This window comes from Heterodontus francisci, chromosome 32 (assembly GCF_036365525.1).
Source record: "Heterodontus francisci isolate sHetFra1 chromosome 32, sHetFra1.hap1, whole genome shotgun sequence".
NCBI classification, from domain to species: domain Eukaryota; kingdom Metazoa; phylum Chordata; class Chondrichthyes; order Heterodontiformes; family Heterodontidae; genus Heterodontus; species Heterodontus francisci.
The window spans coordinates 9,343,929-9,364,390 of NC_090402.1; the positions used below are offsets into that span (position 1 = coordinate 9,343,929).

Genomic DNA, 20,462 nt, shown 5'->3' on the forward strand with positions numbered 1-20,462 from the left:
TTTATATCTGCTGCTTAGCTCCCTGAATTCTTTTTGCAGGAGCTCATCCCTCTTTCTACCTATGTCATTGGTACCAACGTGGACCATGACCTCCGGCTGTGCACCCTCACCCTCCAGAATACTTTGTAGCCGCTCAGTGATATCCAAGACCCTTGAACAAGGGAGGCAACATACCATCCTGGAATCACATCTGCGACCACAGAAACGCCTATCTGTTCCTCTAACCATAGAATCCCCCACCACTATTGCCCTCTTGTCCCTTTTTCTCCATCCCAGCACAGCTGAGTCAGCCATGACATTCTGGTCATGACTCTCGGTGCATTCTCCAGAGGAACCCTCTCTCTCATTGGTACTCTGAACTGAATACCAATTAGAAAGTGGGATGTCCCCTGGAGACTGCTGCACTACCTGCCCTGACTTCTTTGTCTGTCCGGCAGCCACCCAGTCACCCCCGACTGTGCTCGCCTAGGCACCGGCTTGACTACCTCCTGAAACGTGCCATCCAGGTAGTCCTCCACCTCGCGGATGCGCCACAGTGAGTCCAGCCGCCGCTCGAGCTCCGAAACCCGAAGCTCAAGCTTCTGCAACCGGAGACACTTTCTGCAGACATGTTCACCTAGGTCACATGCCACTTCCACGACTTCCCACACTGCACAGGATGTACATTCCGCTTGGCCAAGCTGCCCCGCCATTACTTACTTTTACAATGAAAAAAAAACTTGCTCGTGTAATAACTTACCAGATATTTACAATCAGCTTTTATCCCCTGTACCTTTGAGGCTGAGAAAGAAAAAGACCAAAGAGCACCTTCCACTGCCCCCAGCCAGCGAAAATACCCACATTTAACTTACAGCCTCACTCCATGCAAACAGTACTAGTATAGCCAGTAAATACTTGGTTTGTGAACAGCACCTTTGGAAAAAAACTGAGGGATTCAATTCATTTAGCTGCCTGGGATTCCCCTTCCTACACCTCTCCGCCTCTCTACCTCACTTTCCTTCTTTAAGAGCCTCCTTAAAACCTACTTCTTTGACCAAGCATTTATATCTCATGTGACTCGGTTATGAAACATGTAGTTATGAAATATGGGCGACTTACAGCAATCGGGACAAGAAGCTCAATAATTTCCACCTTTGCTGTCTGTGGTGCATTATGTGTATATCCTGGAAGGACGAAATCAAAAATGCTGCAGTCCTCTCAAGGCAGAGCTCCCAAGTGTGTTGGCACTCGTCAAACAGAGACGCCTTCGATGGATCGGACATGCTGCAGGATGGAAGACTGTTGCATACCCAAGGACCTTCTCTGTATGGTGAGGTAACCGGGGCCAGACAACCAGTGGGGAGCCCAAAGCTCCGCTTCAAGGATGCTTGCAGGCGTGACATGAAGACCCTAAATGTGGACTGATGCATCGGGGAGTCACTAGCTGGCGAAAGAGGGAAATGGCGACACATCCTGTGGACTGGTGTGCACTACCATGATGACCAGTTGCTACAGCAGCTTGGCAACAGGCACCAACACCACAAACAACAACTCACAGCATCACTTGGCAGCTTCACGTGCGGCCTTTGTGGCAGAACCTGCCTCTCAAGGATTGGCCTTCACAGCCATCAGCAAAGGTGCACCAAGAGAAGACACTCCACCTAAATTTATAGTTTGCTGTGTGTCCATCATCTTTCGTAGATGGAAGGACGCCAACCAACCAATGGCTCGGCAACAAATTTTGATTCATAATCTAAAAGCAAAATACTGCGGATGCTGGAAATCTGAAACAAAAACAAGAAATGCTGGAATCACTCAGCAGGTCTGGCAGCATCTGTGGAAAGAGAAGCAGAGTTAACGTTTCAGGTCAGTGACCCTTCTTCGGAACTTCCGAAGAAGGGTCACTGACCTGAAACGTTAACTCTGCTTCTCTTTCCACAGATGCTGCCAGACCTGCTGAGTGATTCCAGCATTTCTTGATTCATAATCTGTTCAGGCTTCAGGCTTCTGTTTAGTGCCTTGGGAAGTTTTATTAAAAAATACAAGAATGTTGTTGCTTGGTTTTCTGCTGGTTACTTGTTCCTTATTAATACTTTTGACGTGTTCACGTTTAGACATTTGATTGATTATTGCGGATTGTGATTTTCTGCCCTAAGGAAATGTGACACTTTTAAGCTGTGATGCCTCTGAGACCACACCTTTAGGTGCGATGCCTTTGAAAGGTGTAATACTACAGATATATGTTAGACGCAAAACATTTAATGATACAGTTATACTGGCAGCAGCTGTAAAATATGATAACATGATGGTCATTTGAAGTTTCATATTTTATAATTTTATAATGGGTACAGTGAATCTCATTTTCCTTAAGATTTCCTTTCATGTTCAAATGTAATAGCTTTGATGCCGTTTCAAAGCACATCAAATTATTTATTTTCTTTCCTCTAATTTTTCTTCTGAAGGTGATGACTCTCATTATGGTAATAAAAATGCAAGTCTTTCTTTCTTAAACTGCAATTTCAAGGGCGTTGGTAACACTTTGGCAATAGTCACTGGTGAATTTAATCAACTTTGGAAACCATCAAAGTTAAACTTGCTCCTCTTTTCCTCTTGTCTGTTTCCAGGGGGGATTGTTGCATAGCAACCAGACATTGGAGCTGTGACTGATTTGTTTTGCTTTCCCTGGCTAAAGGGTAAAGTTAATTGTTACATGATCAAAGGTAGCCTGGCTCTGAGGTCAGTTATCTCAACACACATCAGGATTTGAACATGGCAGCTTGATGGTAAATAGCCCTCATTCCATTGTGAATGTAGTTTGAGAGTCATTACTCAGGTAACACTTGAAACTTGTTACTGGGGTTTTGGGAGGCACAAGCACTGCCTTGTGGGCTTCTCGGGAGAGACCAAGGCTAAGGGAGTAAACCCTAACAGAAAATCCGGAGCGGAACCCCGTAGGCGGTCATGTGTCACCTTTGGCATGTTTCCGGCAGTTCCTGCAGCCATACTGGTGCCAAACGTCGTGTCCTGCACTCCTTTGGACCCCACCAGAAAGGCCGAGAGGGGGGTTTTGACGACTGGGCAATTCTCAACCTCCATAAATTTGCCCAGGCATGCGCCATGGAGAGGTCACTCCGTGGTTGACAAACCACTGACCGCCTCCAGGCGCGTATCCATTGTCTCTCGAGATAAGGAGGCCCAAAAGAAGAAAGAAGAAGAAGGCACACAGATCAAGGTTATTTTCAACTGCAGTCAACAATTTTACAAATCCCGCTGAACCCATGCAGTCCTGCTCTGTGGGCCTGCACTATTGGGAAGACGATGGTGCAGCGGTAATGTCACTGATCTAGTAATCCAGCAGCCCAGGCTAATCCCCAGGGGACATGGGTTTAAATCCCACTATGGCAGCCGATAGAATCCAAACCTAATTAATTAATTAATTTAATTAAAATCTGGAAAGTCTCAGTACTGGTGCAATGAAACTATCGGTTATTGTTAAAAGCCCATCTGGTTCACTAATGTCCTTTAGGGAAGGAAATCTGTCGTCCTTACCCGGTCTGGCCTACATGTGACTCCAGACCCACAGCAATGTGGTTGACTCTTAACTGCCCTCGAAATGGCCTAGCAAGCCACTCAGTTGTCAAGGGCAATTAGGGATGGGCAACAAATGCTGGCCTTGCCAGCAACACCCACATCCCATGAAAGAATAAAAAAAATTGATGGTTTCTGCTATCCCTAAGTACCTCATGATCCTATGGTCCCAATATACAAGGGGGGGGGGCGGGGGTTTGAACCAACAGAAAAAGGCCATAGCTGGGGGCACCTGGGAACGAACCCCCGGCAACGTGGAGGGGAAAGATCAATGTTCGGGGTTTTGGGACGGAGCGGGGTGGTGTGGTGAGGAAGAGAGGCCACTGCGGGGGTGGGGAATGGGACAGGTCAGCTTTCAGGGGGGTGGTGAGGGTTAGGATTTGCCACAGTTGGCTGGGGGGGGGAAGAGAAGCCTTCAAGGCTGGTGGGGATTTTGGCGTCGGTGATTGCGGCAGAGCGGGGAGAGAGGCCAAGATCAGTAGAAGGCTTCCTGGAGAGGCTGGGGTGTGCACTCCTGTTCCTCCTGGCCCACAAGGAGTGCCGGAAGGACACTTACCTTGTGAAGCTAGCTTCTCCTGCCGCCCTTTCACTGCCGGGTTTCTCGAACCCTGGCAAACCCGTCAGAGTAACATTTAAATCAGGCTGCTAATTGAACTGTAAGTGCCCAATGTGAATATCTCAGGCAGGAGACTCACACACCACAAAAATCTGCCTCTGTAAAGACAGCAGTGGACGTGCATACAGCCGATTAGGAATTACATTTCCCGTCATTTCATTTGTAACCCCAATCCTTTCTCATCCATCGGGGGTGGTGGGGAGGGGGGAGGTTGTTAATATCAAGGCCAAAGTATTTAAATACCAATCAGCAAACAAAACTTTTCAGTTTCTGTCTAGAGTTATTTCAACAGACGTAGCATGAATTTAAAAAGGGAATAATAATAAAAAGAATTGAATGAACTCTTTAGTGAAGCAAGCGAAATCGATAAATGGGCATCCGTTTCGTCACCAACAGCTGCCTCGTAACCCTGCAATCTCCTCCTCATATTAGAAACCATTGCCTAGCAACGCTACCCACTTCCCCAATAATTACTACCATAATACACCTAATTTTTTCTTGATTGGTGTGTTACAGGTAGCACATTTTGTAAAGCCTCAGCTGCCACAAAAACAATAGGTCTATCTACAATTCTGTGCAAACTGAATAGACCCCTTAACTGTATTTGTCTCGATAATGCTTAGAGGATTAAAGACACAGAGTATTGTTGGAATAACTTTTCAAGATAGAAGCTGTTTTCTGATATATCAGTTACTCCAACTGAGCAGCCCAGCCGTGCAGGCAGTTCATCTTCCTGTTGCAAGTTCGAATTAAGAAATAAATGTAATTGTTATTTCCGGGAATCTCTGCTTTGATGTTATAATTCTCCAATATTTTCTTCTTGTCTTGTCCCCTACATTTGTCTGGACTTTGGGATTAATAATACTGTGTTTTGCAGCATGGTTCTTGCTGACGGACATTGGCATGCCCTCACCACTACCTAGGGATCTGACTACTTGCCCACACTTTGACAACCAGAATTCACCCTTAAACAGATGAGTTACACCAGCTCCGATCACAGCAGTGGAGACAAGACACAAATCTAAATGGATCACATGTTGCGCAGTAGAACTGAGAAGAGAATAGATTCGCTGTCAAAAAGCTCTAACCTCAAACAATCCTGCAGATCAAATCCAATGCAAAGACTTCCCAATTCAATGGAAAAACTGACCCACCTAAATACAGCACCCAGGGTCTTTAAACTGGAATAGAGAAAAACAGATCTGATTTTTTTTCTGGCAATGTTTATATATGGCTTTCTCTGTGTAATGATAAAAAAACAAATTCCTTCATTCTTCAATGCTTCTGAAATAGAAACAGTTCAAACGTGCAGCAGTAAATTTATAGTTTATACTTTGAATTTCAAGGGACGATTTAAAAGAGCAGACAAGCTCCCATAATACAGGTGGGTTAAAAACATCAAAAAGCTGCATTTATATAATGCAGAATAACTTCCCAAGGCAGTTAACAGAGGCTTTAGTCAGATAACATTGCTCACTGAACCAAATAGGAGACGTTAGTAGGGATGACCAAAAGCTTGGTCAAACAGATGAGTTTTTAGGAGGGGCTTAAAGGAAGAAAAAAGAGGCTGAAGACATGGCTGCTAATGTGGAGTGGAAGCAAGGATGATGCAAAGGAGGCCATAGTCAGAGGATACATAATTCAGGGGCGTTGTAGGTCTGAGGGCTGCTATAGAGATAGAGAGGGGGCGAGGCTATGAACAAACTTAAACAGGAGGATGAGAACTTCAATTGGGGCATCAAAAGCCAATGTAGGTCAGCAAGAACAGGGGTCCTATCCTACCCAGAAAGACATTTGCATATTAAACAGAGAGTGTTTGGAAGGACAAAGCAATCATTCCCTGACCCATTCAACCCACAATGGACTTTTGATCAACAGACGTTGAAGGTGGGGGAGCTCGCATTCCAGGTTGATTGCTAAGATGGCCGAATACACAAACAAATATGGTCAAACCAGCTGGTCACATGACTATGTGATTCACCAAGGGGAACATATTATAGTCACATGACTAACCTGCTGGGCAACCTGAGTTTTTTGAATTTGTACAAACAGATTAGGCAGAAAGTCAGTTTGCTCCTGGTCTGAAGATCTCTCTCCTGTCTGTGCCCATCTCTTTTCACAAGCCTCTGAATCCACTAAAGGCACATGAACCCCAAGAGAGAAAAGTCTCCTACAGCGAACCAGGTTTAAGAAGAATACTGGGCCCCAATGAAACGCAAGATCTACCTACAATCAAGGACTCTACAGTGAGCTTGAAGAACCGTAACAACTCTTCAGATATTGCCTTAAACCTTTCCACTTTATTTTTCTTCTGCTTTTTTTTTTGAGAGAGATACAGCACTGAAACAGGCCCTTCGGCCCACCGAGTCTGTGCCAACCATCAACCACCCATTTTATACTAATCCTACATTAATCCCATATTCCCTACCACATTCCCACCTTCCCTCAATTCTCCTACCACCTACCTACACTAGGGGCAATTTACAATGGCCAATTTACCTATCAAACCTGCAAGTCTTTGGCTGTGGGAGGAAACCGGAGCACCCGGTGGAAACCCACGCAGTCACAGGGAGAATTTGCAAACTCCGCACAGGCAGTACCCAGAACCGAACCCGGGTCGCTGGAGCTGTGAGGCTGCGGTGCTAACCACTTCGCCACTGTGCCGCCCTTTTCTGACTCTATTTGCATGTGTATCACGTATGCTTGCCGGCGTGGGGCGCAGCGTGCATCCATAGGCTTTAACTGAATTGGAGTTTAAGTTTAATAAATTTCAACTTTTGTTCCTTAAACCTAACAAGGCCTGTTGGTGCTGGTTTCTTTGCCTTATAATTGGAAAGCGGTAATTCACCAAGGGGGAACTAAAAACAAGGTGTGTTTAAAATTAAACCCTGTTACAGCAAGACCAGGTGAAGGCTGAAAGGGAACCCTAGACCTCTTTCTCACCTGGTCGTAACAATGTAGATGAGGAAGAGGAGGGGGCCAAGGATAGATCCTTATGGGCTACCAGAAGTAAACACAGCTGGGACAGGAAGAAAGTCATTGCTGGAGATGCTCTGGCCATGAGTGTGCAGGACATCATTTAATCCTTACAAACTACTGCCCAATCTACAGCCTTCCTATTCCCTCCAAATCTCTTGAACATGTCAACTGCCAAATCCAAGGTAATTTTTTTCAACAACTTCACGTTTGAGTCTCTCCAGTCAGGTTTCCGCTGCTACCAGAGTACTGAAACGCCCTAATCGTAGCCACAAAAATGACAGCCTCTGTGACTGTGCTTGCAAATGCCTTTGCCAGAAGCTGTAATTGATTTTGGAGATCTTCACATTGCAACATGGTGTTGACCTGTGGATGGTTCTATATTAAGTAATTGTCTTTGCAGATTTAGTGACATCCTAGCTTTTCATCTCTTTCTTTTTTAGTAAAATAGTATCTTGTGTGAAGCAAATTAATTTGTTTCATCTTTTTGTATTGGTAACGTGAAACATCGGATCCATTCCAGCATTCAAACCATTTTTTTTGTAAAAGGGCAAAATATTCTAACATGCCTTATTATATACTGCCACAACATAACTTCTGCAGTTATTGTAAAAAAAATATCATTTTAAAGCTGCAACATAATTTCTTGCAGGCCTGTAAATACACTTTGTGGCTTTCTTCTGCGGTTATTTTGAACTTTTAAGGATTTGAAATTCCTTGAATATTCCGGTGGATTTGCAGATATATGGGAAAAGATGCCTTGCAGGATTAATTGCTGATAGTCACAACATCCTGTCCAGCTCAGTGAATGGAAGTAGAAGAATATCACTAACTTATAATTGCCATGACAGTAGCAAAAGTTTTTTTAAAATTCATCCATGGGAAGTGAGCATCACTGGCTAGACCAGCATTTATGGCCCATCCCTGATTGCCCTCGAGAAGGTGGTGGTGAGTCGCCTTCTTGAACCGCTGCAGTCCGTGTGGTGTAGGTGCACCCACATTGCTGTTAGGAAGGGAGTTCCAGGATTTTGACCCAGCGACAGTGAAGGAACGGCGATATAGTTCCAAGTTAGGATGGTGTGTGGCTTGGAGGGGAACTTGCAAGTGGTGGTGTTCCCATGCAATTGCTGCCCTTGTCCTTCTAGGTGGTAGAAGCTGCAGGTTTGGGAGGTGCTGTTGTAGGAGACTTTGAGTTGCATCGTGTAGATGGTACACACTGTAGCCAAGGTGCGCCAATGGTGGATGGAATGAATGTTGAAGGTGGTGGATGGGAGGCTGATCAAGTGGGCTGCTTTGTCCTGGATGATGCTGAGCCTCTTGAGCGTTGCTGGGGCTGCACCCATCCAGGCAAGTGGAGAGTATTCCATCACACTCCTGACTTGTGCCTTGTAGGTGGGAAAGATTTTGGGGAGTCAGTAGGTGAGTTACTTGCTGCAGAATGCCCAGCCTCTTATCGTCGGCTGTCCCTCAATTCGAAGATCACTAGGTCACAAGCTTCTGCCGTGGGTGACTGAATAGGTCGATTCTCGACCCACAGATCTTTGGGCACATGGGATAGTGGGATCCAGAGTGCAGGATTTGCTTCCTTTTCTTTCCTTCTATGCCGCCGCTCTGTCTCATCATTAAGGCATTTGGACTCAAAGCATGATGCAGCTTGATGGACAAGTTGTCGCCATTTTGAATGATTGGTAACAAGCTCCTCCTAGTCATCAATATCAATGCTGCCACACTTCAAAAAGAGAGCTTCAGAGTGTCTTTGAAGTGTTTTCTTTGTCCTCCCTGGAATGCTGGCCATTTGAGAGTTGAGAAAACAGGACCTGGTGGGGGAGATGGTTTTCCATCATCCGGAAACAGTGTCCAGTCCATCAAAGTTGGTTTGGCAGGAGTTTTGCCCGAATGTTGTGGAGCTGGCTTCAAGAAGGGCACTAGTGTTTGCTCGATGGTCCTCCCATTGAATCCAGAGGATGCGACAGAGGCATTGCTGATGGAATTTCTCTAGCACTGTTATGTGTCACTGATACACAGTCCAGGTCTCACTGCCAGATGTGTGGTGACAACAACTGCTCTGTACACTAGGACTTTTGTTGACTTGCGGAGGTCTTTGTTGTCAAACACTCACTGCTGTAGTTTGTCGAAGGCTGTGTTGGGGCAGCTGATCCTGTGTTGGGTCTCCTAGTCAATGGTGGCCTTTTGGAGAGAGGTGGCTGCCAAGGTATGCTCAACATATTCCAAAGTCTCTCCTTCATCATATTTGGGAAGGTAGAATATTTGGCTGACCAGATGTGGGTTGAAGTGAGTTTTGATTTGGCAACATTCAAGGACAGGTCGAGTCTCTTGTATGCAAAATTGAAGAGATAGAGAGCGACTTGCAAATCTGGTGCAGAGTGGACAACACTGCAGTCATCCGCAAACTGTAGATCATGTATGTCTATGGTGGTCAGTTTATTTTTGGCACGGAGGTGACTAAGGTTAAAGAGTTTTCCATCTAGCCAGTATTTAATACAAACATGCCCAGCCTCTGACCTTTTCTTGTAGACACTGTAATTATATGGCTGGTCCAGTTAAGTTTCTGGTCAATGGTAACTCCCAGGAAGTTGATAGTGGGGAATTCAGCAATGGTAATGCCATTGAATGTCAAGGGGAGATGGTTAGATTCTCTCTTGTTGGAGATAGTAATTGCTTGGCACTTGGGTGGCATGAATGTTACTTGCCACTTATCAGCCCAAGCCTGGATATTGTCCGGGTCTTGCTGCATATGGATTCGGACTGCTTCATTATCTAAGGAATCATGAATGGTGCTGAACCTTGTGCAATCATCAGCGAACATCCCCACTTCTGACCTTATGATGGAGGAAATGTCAGTAATAAAGCAACTGAAGATGATTGGGCCTAGGACACTGCCCTGAGGAACTCCTGCAGCGATGTCCGGGGGTTGAAATCATTGGCCTCCAACAACCACAACCAAATTCCTTTGTGCTCGGTATGATTCCAACCAGTGGACAGATTTCCCCGATTCCCATTGACTTCAATTTTACAAGGGTTCTTTGATGCCACACTCAGTCAAATGCTGCCTTGATATCAAGGACAGTCACACTCACCTCACCTCTAGCATTCAGCTCTTTTGTCCACATTTGGATCAAGGCTGTAATGAGGTCAGGAGCTGTGTGGCCCTGGCAGAACCCAAACTGAGCATCGGTGAGCAGGTTATTGGTGAGTAAGTGCCACTTGACAGCGCTGTCAACGACATCCTCCATCACTTTACTGATGGGGCGATAATTGTTCAGGTTGGATTTGTCCGCTTTTGGTGGACAGGATATAGCTGGGCAATTTTCCACATTGTCGGGTAGATTCTAGTGTTGTAGCAGTACTGGAACAGCTTCGCTATGAACCTGGCTAGTTCTGGAGCACAAATCTTCAGCACTACAGCCAGGATGTTGTCAGGGCCCACAACCTTTGCTGTGTCCAGTGCGCTCAGCCGTTTGTTGATATCATGTGGAGTGAATCGAATTGGCTGAAGACTGGCATTAGATATGGCGGGGAACTCAAGAGTCTGAGTGTCCAATTTTGCTTTGTAATAGCCCTGTGAAGCACCTTGCGAGATTTTACTTCATTAAAGGTGCTATATAAATACAAATGGTTTTTGTTGCATAAAATCTCTTTAGCTGGTTATTTTTCCAGGCACACTTTGAATTATATGCTGAATTGTATGGTAAATGATAGAGGTAATTGTCCAAGGAGGGGTAAATGAGATAGGAAGTAGCTACACTAAAAATCTTAAAGACAGATAGATGGCATTAAATAACCAATAGAAACAGAATGGCGAGATAGTCGTATCAGGTGTACATTTAGTATGACATACAAGAAAACTGGAAAAAGTAATGATTTGCTCATTGAAAAGTGAAAGAGAAACAAAATATAGATTGTCAATAATTGGGATTGTTTTGGTTATAAAAAGAGCTAGTACAGAAGTGATAGGCTTGTACCTAGAAATATATCTGGTGGCTTATGATAATGATAGAAATAGCTAGTAGTGCCATTTAAACTGAGCACCATTTAAACTATAAATAAAAGCAAAATACTGCGGATGCTGGAAATCTGAAACAAAAACAAGAAATGCTGGATTCACTCAGCAGGTCTGGCAGCATCTGTGGAAAGAGAAGCAGAGTTAACGTTTCGGATCAGTGACCCTTCTTCGGAACTGACAAATTTGTCAGTTCCGAAGAAGGGTCACTGATCCGAAACGTTAACTCTGCTTCTCTTTCCACAGATGCTGCCAGACCTGCTGAGTGAATCCAGCATTTCTTGTTTTTGCACCATTTAAACTAATTGGGGCCACAATGGAGCCCATGCACAAGTACAAAAAATTATAACTTCTTCAATATAAATGGTTGACTTTCCAAAATAAGAAAAATGATGCATCATTTTACAATGATATCATCATATGGGTGATCAAGTGCAACGTGGAGATGATTCTGACTTTGTCAGTGCAGTTTATAACTGCTTTCTGACTCAGCAGAGACGAAATTCAATAAAAGCAAAATATTGTGGATGTTGGAAACCTGAAATAAAAACAGAAAGTACGAAAAATACTCAGCAGATCTGGCAGCATCTGCGGAGAGAGTAAAGAGAGTTGCAGTTCCGAGTCAGATATGACTCTTCTTCAGAGCTGGTGGAAGAATTTTAACTCGCGTTAGCTTACGGTGCAAAGCGAGCAGTGCGATTAGAACACCCGCCTGAGGTGGGAGATTGGCCGCCAGGCATCATCTGCATTAGACCAGCAAGTTGCGGACAACTTTCAAATTCTCAGAACGTCCCAAAGGAGTTCCCAATCAATTAATTATTTACGCAATATAGTCACTGCTGTTTTGTAGGCAAATGCAGTAGCCAATTTGCATGCCGCAAGGTCCTGCAAAAAAACAGCAGTGCGGTTCTGGTGATGTTGGCTGTGGGGTAGAAATTGGCCAGAAGACCTCCCCTTCTTTTCTTCAAATAGGGCCAACTATATTCACCAGTAGATGGTCACTCAGTTTGGCACCTCAACTGCAGGACCAGCACCTCTGACAAATCCCTCCGTACTGCCCTAAAGAGTTTGCCTCGGCTTATGCGCTTAAATCCTGGGGAGAGGCTTAAACCCACAACCTTCTTCCTCACAGAGGAGGGTACTGCCATTCAGCCAAGCTGTAAGAAAGTAGCTGAGCCATATAGTGGCTATAACAAGACAATATTTAATCTGACTGAGAACAACACTATATTCAGGGCGATGGAGGCTGAGCTTCGGAACATTAGTCAAGGATGTGCCATGAGGATAAACAGGCAGCCTTCAAGAAAATAATGATGTGGATTTGTAACAAGGCCAAAGTAAATAAAAACACTCTATAAATTGAACAACAGGAAAACTAAAAGGCTGATTAATTTAAAAAAAAATCTGAAAAGCTTGTAGGAAGACGGGGCAGTTAATATTGGGCTTAGTACAAGTTAATACAGAAGCAGGTCAAAAAGAAAAAGAGGATGGGATGCCAAGGAAAACTGGAAAGTGATACAGCAACAAAACATGCCAACAAATTCTTCCAAGATTCTAACAGCAAAAGAACAGAGTAAAATTTAAAACCATAAGTGACACATGAGGATGAACAGAGAAAATATTTGACGTGCTACATGACTTCTTCTTATAGCTACTTAACAGGAAAGATACTAACAATATGTCATTGAACAATAAAGAAATGATGTGGGTTCTGACGCTTTGATATTAATGAAGCATACAGTCTAGCTGGACTGAAAATCAGTGATTCATTGACAAAAAATATTTTGAAGAAATCAATGAACACAGGAGAGGTTCGAACAGATGGGAAATAGGCAAATGTCGTTCCCATATTTAAGAATGTTGGCACACATATATCTGGCAATAACAGACCCATTACCCAGTTTTCAATAGTTGAAAAGCAAACTAAATCCGGATTCATCAATAAACTGTTAACAGAGGACACAGGATCCTGGGCTTTATAAATAGATGCAAAGAGTACAAAAGAAAGGAGCTTGGCTTATGAATCATTGGTTCGGCCTCAGCTGGAGTATTGTGTCCAATTCTGGGCACCACACTTTAGGAAGGATATTAAAGTCTAGGAGAAGGTGCTGAGAAGATTTACAGGAATGGTACCAGACCTGAGGGACTTCAATTATGTGGAGAGACTGGAGAAACTGGAATTGTTTCTCCTTGGAACAGAGAAGGCTAAGGGGAGATTTAATTGAGGTGTTCAACACTATGGAAGGTTTTGATAGAATAAATAAGGAGAAACCGTTTCTACTGGCAGGAGGGTCTGTAACCAGAGGACACAGATTTGAGGAGACTGCAAAAGATCCAAAGGGGAGATAAGAATTTTTTTTTTTTTACGCAGTGAGCTGTTATGATCTGGAATGCACTGCCTGAAAGGGCCGTGGAAGCAGATTCAATAGTAACTTAGAAAAGGGAAATGGATAATTATTTGAAAAGGAAATACTTGCAGGGTTATTGGGAAAGAGCAGTGGGGTGGGACTAATTGTTTAGCTCTTTCACAGAGGCATGATAGACTCAGAGCACAGAAGGAGCCTATGATCAATGAAATCGAAGAGTACCTGTATAAAAATACTGCACATCGGAAGAATATGAGGCATGGGATAGAATTTGCAATGGAAAAATTAACAAAGGGTCTAGTTGTGTCACTTAGAACTACATAGATTTTTACAGCACAGAAACAATAACATTCAGCTTAACTGGTCTATGCTGGTGTTTATATTCCACACGAGCCTCCTCCCACTCTGCTTCACTTCATTATTTGATGCATCAGTCATCACGTACAAACAGCAAGGGGCAGCAACACACAGATAGATGCTGGGATACATTGCTAAGTCGGTTGTACTGCACTCTTGACAGGCTGCAGTTCAGGTAGAGTGCACAGAGTGGCCATGAAATAAGGAGGCTATCAGACACTAGGCACAGTGCAGAGGACAGCACCTATTCATTGCTGATTCGTTGGGCTTGATTGTCGCAACGGAGGCAGGAAACGGAAGTCCAGACTGCTCCCTGTACCTGCCTCCGGGGATGGGTGGGGGAGAAACAGAATTGAGTCATCATTTGCGTTAGTGTGGAGATGGGTTTGACATCCAATTAGTGGCCGCGAGGACGGAAATGGAGGCAGGCCAGGCAGTTCACCATCACCATCTCCAGGGCAATTAGGGATGAGCAATAAATGCTGACCTAGCCAGCGATGCCCACATCCCATGAACGAACAAAGAAAAAAGTGCGGGCCTGATTGCTATGGCTACTGTGTGACTGGTGCAGGGAGCACAGAGAAGATTCCCATTGAGCATTGGCCTGGATTGCTGTCTTCCATGATGTCACAGGAAAGCCGGACGCCTGGCACCTGGTTTTTCGGACAGCGACTTGGAGGTCATTCTGGAGGCTGTGAGGGAGGGGAAGGAAATCCACTTCCCAGAGGGTGACAGGAGGAGCAAACAGGCCAGGGTCAAGATCACAGCCACAGTCAGCGGCCATTGCGTTATAAGGTGAACCTGGATCCATTGTAGGAAGAGTTCAATAATCTCATACACCTTGGCAAGGTGAGTGCAACCCCAAACCCTCAGGGCAGGCCTCTGGGTATTCGCCTTCCAGCAGGCGCACCAGCTGAGGAGCCTCTGGGTGCCTGCTGTTCCTGGGCATGGGAGGGAGTATGTGCAAAGGTCATTTACAGACCCCGCAGAATGGCTCTGAGCCATGGTGCTGCTGAGGACCTGTCACCATTGATACACGCACCCTCCAATGAATTGGCCATAGGGGACAGCAGTGCCTTATCTCACTCTCTTTCGTCCTTGCAGGAGAAACGGGCACGTAATGCCCGTTTAAGGGCCCAAACTGGCAGAGGGGTGCTGTCCTTTCAAATCATTAGACCAATAGAGGATCACGCCATGGAAATAGCTAGGATTGCAGACCAGGAGGAAGTTGACCCTGGTGGAATGGGCACTCATGGTGGAGGTGGTAATTACAGAGGGCAAAATGCACATTAATAGGGTGCATTGCACTCCACCCAGTCTGACCGCATGTGTAACATTGAGGTGCACTGGGAAGCCTCAGCATTGCAGAGGCTTTAGCTCTCCAAGGCTAGCTCTCAAGATCTCTTCTTGTGTCTTCCACAGGTACAGATGTCCAACCCTCGAGACCTTCTCATTCGCCCTCTGCGGTCCCAGATGACAACCAAAAGCCAGAAGACGCACTGTCACACATTACAAGCACACAGTCCACCAGTGCAGATACTCTCACCTTGGATGAGGGGCACAGCACTAGTATGCAGGAGGAGGTCCAGAGGCAGAGATAGTTATGGGCTGTTCCCTCAGAGGAGTGAGGCCAAACAGAGGCCCTGCTCAGCTGGGCTCTGATGCAGGGCCTCAGGGGTCCCAGAAAAGGTGGCTCTACCTAGACCAGTAGCAGGGGATGTGCTCCCACATGTCGGAGTTCCCTGAGGCAGTGCAGAGTTGTGGGCAGAGAATGGAGGGAACCATCCAGCTCATGTGCGCCACAATGGCTAAGGGGTATGAGTGCATGAGCTCTTCCATTGAGTGAGTGGCCAAACTCATGGATAGCCATATGCGGCAGCGCCTAGAGTGCATGCAGGAACTACACACTGACGTATGCAGGATGCATACTTCACAATGTAGCCTGGACGGGGCGCTGGCACTGGTGGCACGGAGATGGTTGGAGGGGATGCCAATTACACCCCAACTGGTGCTCCCCTCCAGCCATCTAGACTGCCCACCAAGGGCAGAGGATGAGGGTGCCACTCCTCACAGGCGCCCTCATAGTCTTCAGCCTCCTGGGCTCCTCTGACAGTGGGAGCCTGTGTGCAGCAGGGCTAAGTGACGGAGGCTGCCCCTGTAATGATGCAGGTGCAACAGCCTCTGGAGATGCCACCACCAGCAGCTCCATGACGAGGACAACCACCACATGCATCTCAGCTGCAGCCAGAGACAAGCGTGCAGGCTGCCTCCACCTCCCCAGAGGTCACAGGGGGAGAACCACGTAGAAGGGCCAAGCATGAAGGCCAGCGCTTTGCATGGAGCACTGAGTGGCTCACTGGGTGTCTTCTTATTGTATCTGTGTGCACTGTTTTCCTTTTTGAGCACTATATTAATAATGACACTTTAAGCCACACGTCTAGACTCCTTTTATTGATGGCGGCACAAGAAAAGTAGTATGAGGAGGTGAAGGAGATCAAGAGTTCCTCGACAGTGATGGCAAAACCTTTGGACAGATGTAGTTCCTTCATTGACAGTAAGAGTTCAGATGTTCCAGGCTGCGTCTTCAATGGATGTGTTAGTACAGGTACCTCAGAGTGGCTTGCATGCCATACCCTTCATCCTGGGTCAGAAGGCCTCAGTTGAAATGTGCCTGAATAAAATGATCTCTGGCATTCATGGCATCCTGATGAAAACGTGGCATCCCACGCTGTGCCCAGCCACACCCTGTGCCGCCAGAGTACCTCTGTGTTCTGCATCTTCCCTCTCCTCTTTCCCCTCCCCTCCCACCTCTTGACTCTCCTCTTCCTCCAATGAGCTGTCTCCTTCCAGGGTCTCACCGTCCTCATGGTCCACACCTCTCTGGAGAGCCATGTTATGGACAGTACAGCAGACCACCACAATGACCCAGACCCTGGCAGGAGTGTATTGCAGGGCACTTCCTGACTGGTCGAGATACCAGGATCGCATCTTCAGAAGCCCGATGGCCTGCTCAATGGTTGTCCTAGTGAGCAGGTGGCTTTGGTTGCATCATTTCTCTGCCTCCATCTGGGGCTCTCGTAAAGGAATCAGTAGCCACCTCTTCAAGGGATATCTCTTGTCCCCTAGGATCCATCCACAAACTTTGGGTTGGGGGTGGAGTGAAGATCTGCATTAGTCTGGAATGGCAGAGGATGAAGGCGTCATGTCAACTGCCAAGAAAGTGAACGTAGACATGAGGAAGCTCTCATTACGATTGCAGACCAGTTTAATGTGAGAGAGTGGAAGTCCTTCCTGTTGATGAAACTGACTCGGCTCTTTTGGCCTTGATTGCTACATGGGTGCAATTGATGATGCCCCGCACCTTGGGAATCCAGCGATGGCAGCGAAATCCAATGGCCCCAGTGCTTGCGGGACCTCATCTGTCGTGAACCGAATGTACTATCCAGCTCTGGCAAATAGGCCATCAGTGACCTGTGAGATGCTGTGGTGTGCAGCCACTTGAGAGATGCTACCAAGGTCTGCAGTTGATCCTTGGAAGTAGCCAGAAGCAAAGGAGTTCAAGGCCAGTGACTTTGACAGCGACTGGCAGGGCATGGTGAGCGCAAGCAGTGCTGCAGACTGTAAGGTCTTCCACCAAGAGGGCACAGATGTCTGACCATCTGCCTGGAGAGTCGGAGTCACCTGCAGCACTGGTTCTTGGCCCTGTCGAGGTAGCTCCATCTTTGGTGGTGGATCCTCTGCTGAGGGTATGGCCTCCATATCTATCCTGCCCATCAGTCCTCTCCCCTGCCCCCCTGAAGCTCGGGGCTGGCGCGTTCACCCTGTAATGGGTCCCAGGTAATACCCTAGATGGCCATGACTGGCTCCCCACTGTGCACCAGCCTCCCTTCACCTGGTCCGCCCTACACAGTGCGAGCAGCCCATGTGCCCCTGTGAAAATATCAACCCCCCCCCCCCCCCACCCCCCTGCCATTGATGTGCTCAACCACCTTAATTGGCCTTAATTGGGGATTGGCTCCCTGCCCTGGTGAGCATGACCAGTGCCAGGAACGGCTTTGGGAAACCGGCATGCCGTCTGGTACTTTTGGGCCCTCTTCACCTCTGTTCCCATCCCTGAAAATTCAGCCCCTAGTGTCAGAGGGAAGAGCTGTAAAGAAAAACTAGGATTGTTCAGCCTTATAATGAGATGTTTCACTGGGGACCTTTTTAGAGGTGCACAATGTACCTAATCCAGTACTAGCTTAATGGATAGTACGCTCATCTCCAAGTCAGAAGGTTGTGGGTTCAATTCCTACCCCAGAGACCTAGCATGAAAATATATACTGAAATTCTAGAAGAGTGCTGCAACATTGGAGGTGAGATGTTAAACTGCACCCCTGTTCTGCCTCTAAGTTGGATATAAAGGATCCTATGGTACTATCTTGCAGAAGGGTAAGGGAGGTCGCCCCAGCTTCCTGGCTAATATATATCCCTCTATCAAATACAAGAAAACAGATTAGGTGGGCACTAATACATTGCTATTTACGCACTAACTTGCTGCTGTGTTTCCCACATTATAACAGTGACTACAATTCAAAAAGTGGGGGAGTTCCGAAGAAGGGTCACTGACCCGAAACGTTAACTCTGCTTCTCTTTCCACAGATGCTGCCAGACCTGCTGAGTGGTTCCAGCATTTCTTGTTTTTAGTTCAGATTTCCAGCATCTGCAGTATTTTGCTTTTACAATTCAAAAAGTCCTGAGGTTGTGGCAGGTGCTATGTAAATGCAAGTGTTTGTTTCATGGGATGGAGATATTGAGAGATGCTACCAAGGTCTGCAGTTGTGATATTGTGACAACTGCAAGGACTATGGGACTAAAATATTCAAAATCTCCTTGCTCTTTGATTGATTGCCTTAGAGAATGGAAGAGGAATTTCCTTGAGTTTTTCCTGAATTGGCCACAGTATTTTTCACTCGGTGCTTTCTGAGGAGATTGCCTGCCTGATTAGAGGGTGAGTCAACGGTGTACGTGTTTATACTGTTGCCTGAGTGAGGCAGCTTTGATGGGCCTTTTTCCGCTTCCATTTTGTATGCTGCTATGAATTATCTAGTTAAAGCTGCACTGCCATACCTTGATTTCAGCTCATTGTTCTAAATTCAATGACCTGAGTGTAAATCCACTCAGTTGTCAAGGGCAATTAGGGCCTACAACCTCTGTCATGGCAGATGTAACCTACTTACACAACTAGCCTACTCTAGTGGGGTAACATTATCTTTTGAGCACATATGTGGTCCTGTGCTGAGTCCACTCTATGGTTTATCCTGCAGAGTGTTCAATTATGTGTGAGGATGAAACCTTCTTACATTACACTCGCATTATTGTTCTACATAATGCTTATTCTTTCATGGGATGTGGGTGTCGCTGGCAAGGCCAGCATTTGTTGCCATCCTTTATTGCCCTTGACAACTGAGTGGCTTGCTAGGCCATTTCAGAAGGGCAGTTAAGAGTCAGCCACATTGCTGTGGGTCTGGAGTCAGATGTAGGCCAGACCAGGTAAGGACAGCAGATTTCCTTCCCTGAAGGACATTAGTGAACCAGATGGATTTTTACAACAATTGACGATAATTTCACGGCACCGGTACTGCGATTAGCATTCAATTCCAGTGTCCCCCAAGGCAATAACCCTGGGCCTCTGGATTACATCTTTAGTGGCATTACCATTATGCCATCTCCCCCGTTTATTGTTTAATGGAGGTCAGATTCTGAACAATTTTAGGTGCAATCGATCCTTCAGTATTAATGTGGCTTTAGTATTATCTTGCTTCTCTTTAAACAACATTGTAACTGCCGTAGATTCTACAATTCCGACAGCCTGTAAGTAAATGAATTAGAAATACATCCAGCTCCCTACACTTCCTGTTAGCGTTAACTGGATGGGTAAAAACAACAATTCAAAAAGCTAGTGGCAAATAGCCTGCTAAGAACGAAAGACTTTCATTTATATAGCACCTTTCATGACCACTGGACGTCTCAAAGCGCTTTACAGCCAATGAAGCACTTTTGATGTGCAGTTACTCTTGTAATGTAGAAAATGCAGCAGCCAATTTGCACACAGCAAGATCCCACAAACAGCAGTGATAACAACCAGATACTCTGTTTTTGTGATGTTGGTTGAGGGATGATTATTGGCCAGGACACTGGGGAGATCTCCCCTACTCTTCTTCAAAATAGTGCATGGGATCTGTTACGTCCACCTGGGAGGGCGGATGGGGCCTCCGTTTAAGGTCTCAATCAAAAGTGTCGGCATCTCTCAGAGCGCAGCACTCCCCTGGAATGTCAGGCTAGATCTTTGTGCTCAAGTTCTGGAGTGGGACTGAAACCCACAACTTGCCCGTCTGAGAGGCAATCGTGCTACCACCTGAGCCACAGATGATACAAATAAAATACAACATGCAAATAAACAAGAGTCAGGTTCTACTTGGTAGGGTTAGCACATAATTGGATTGTACCACTTAATATATATCCCCTCTTCCATACCCTGTCTGTTTCCTGTTTATGCAAAGTCTAATTTGAAAAAAGT

The 20,462-nt window shown here is 45.9% G+C and overlaps 1 protein-coding gene across 1 annotated transcript in view; it reads right to left on the bottom strand.

Annotated features, from left to right (window-relative positions):
• Positions 1–20,462, bottom strand: part of col27a1b (collagen, type XXVII, alpha 1b) — a 592,171-nt gene that overhangs the window by 491,370 nt on the left and 80,339 nt on the right. The window lies entirely within an intron of this gene.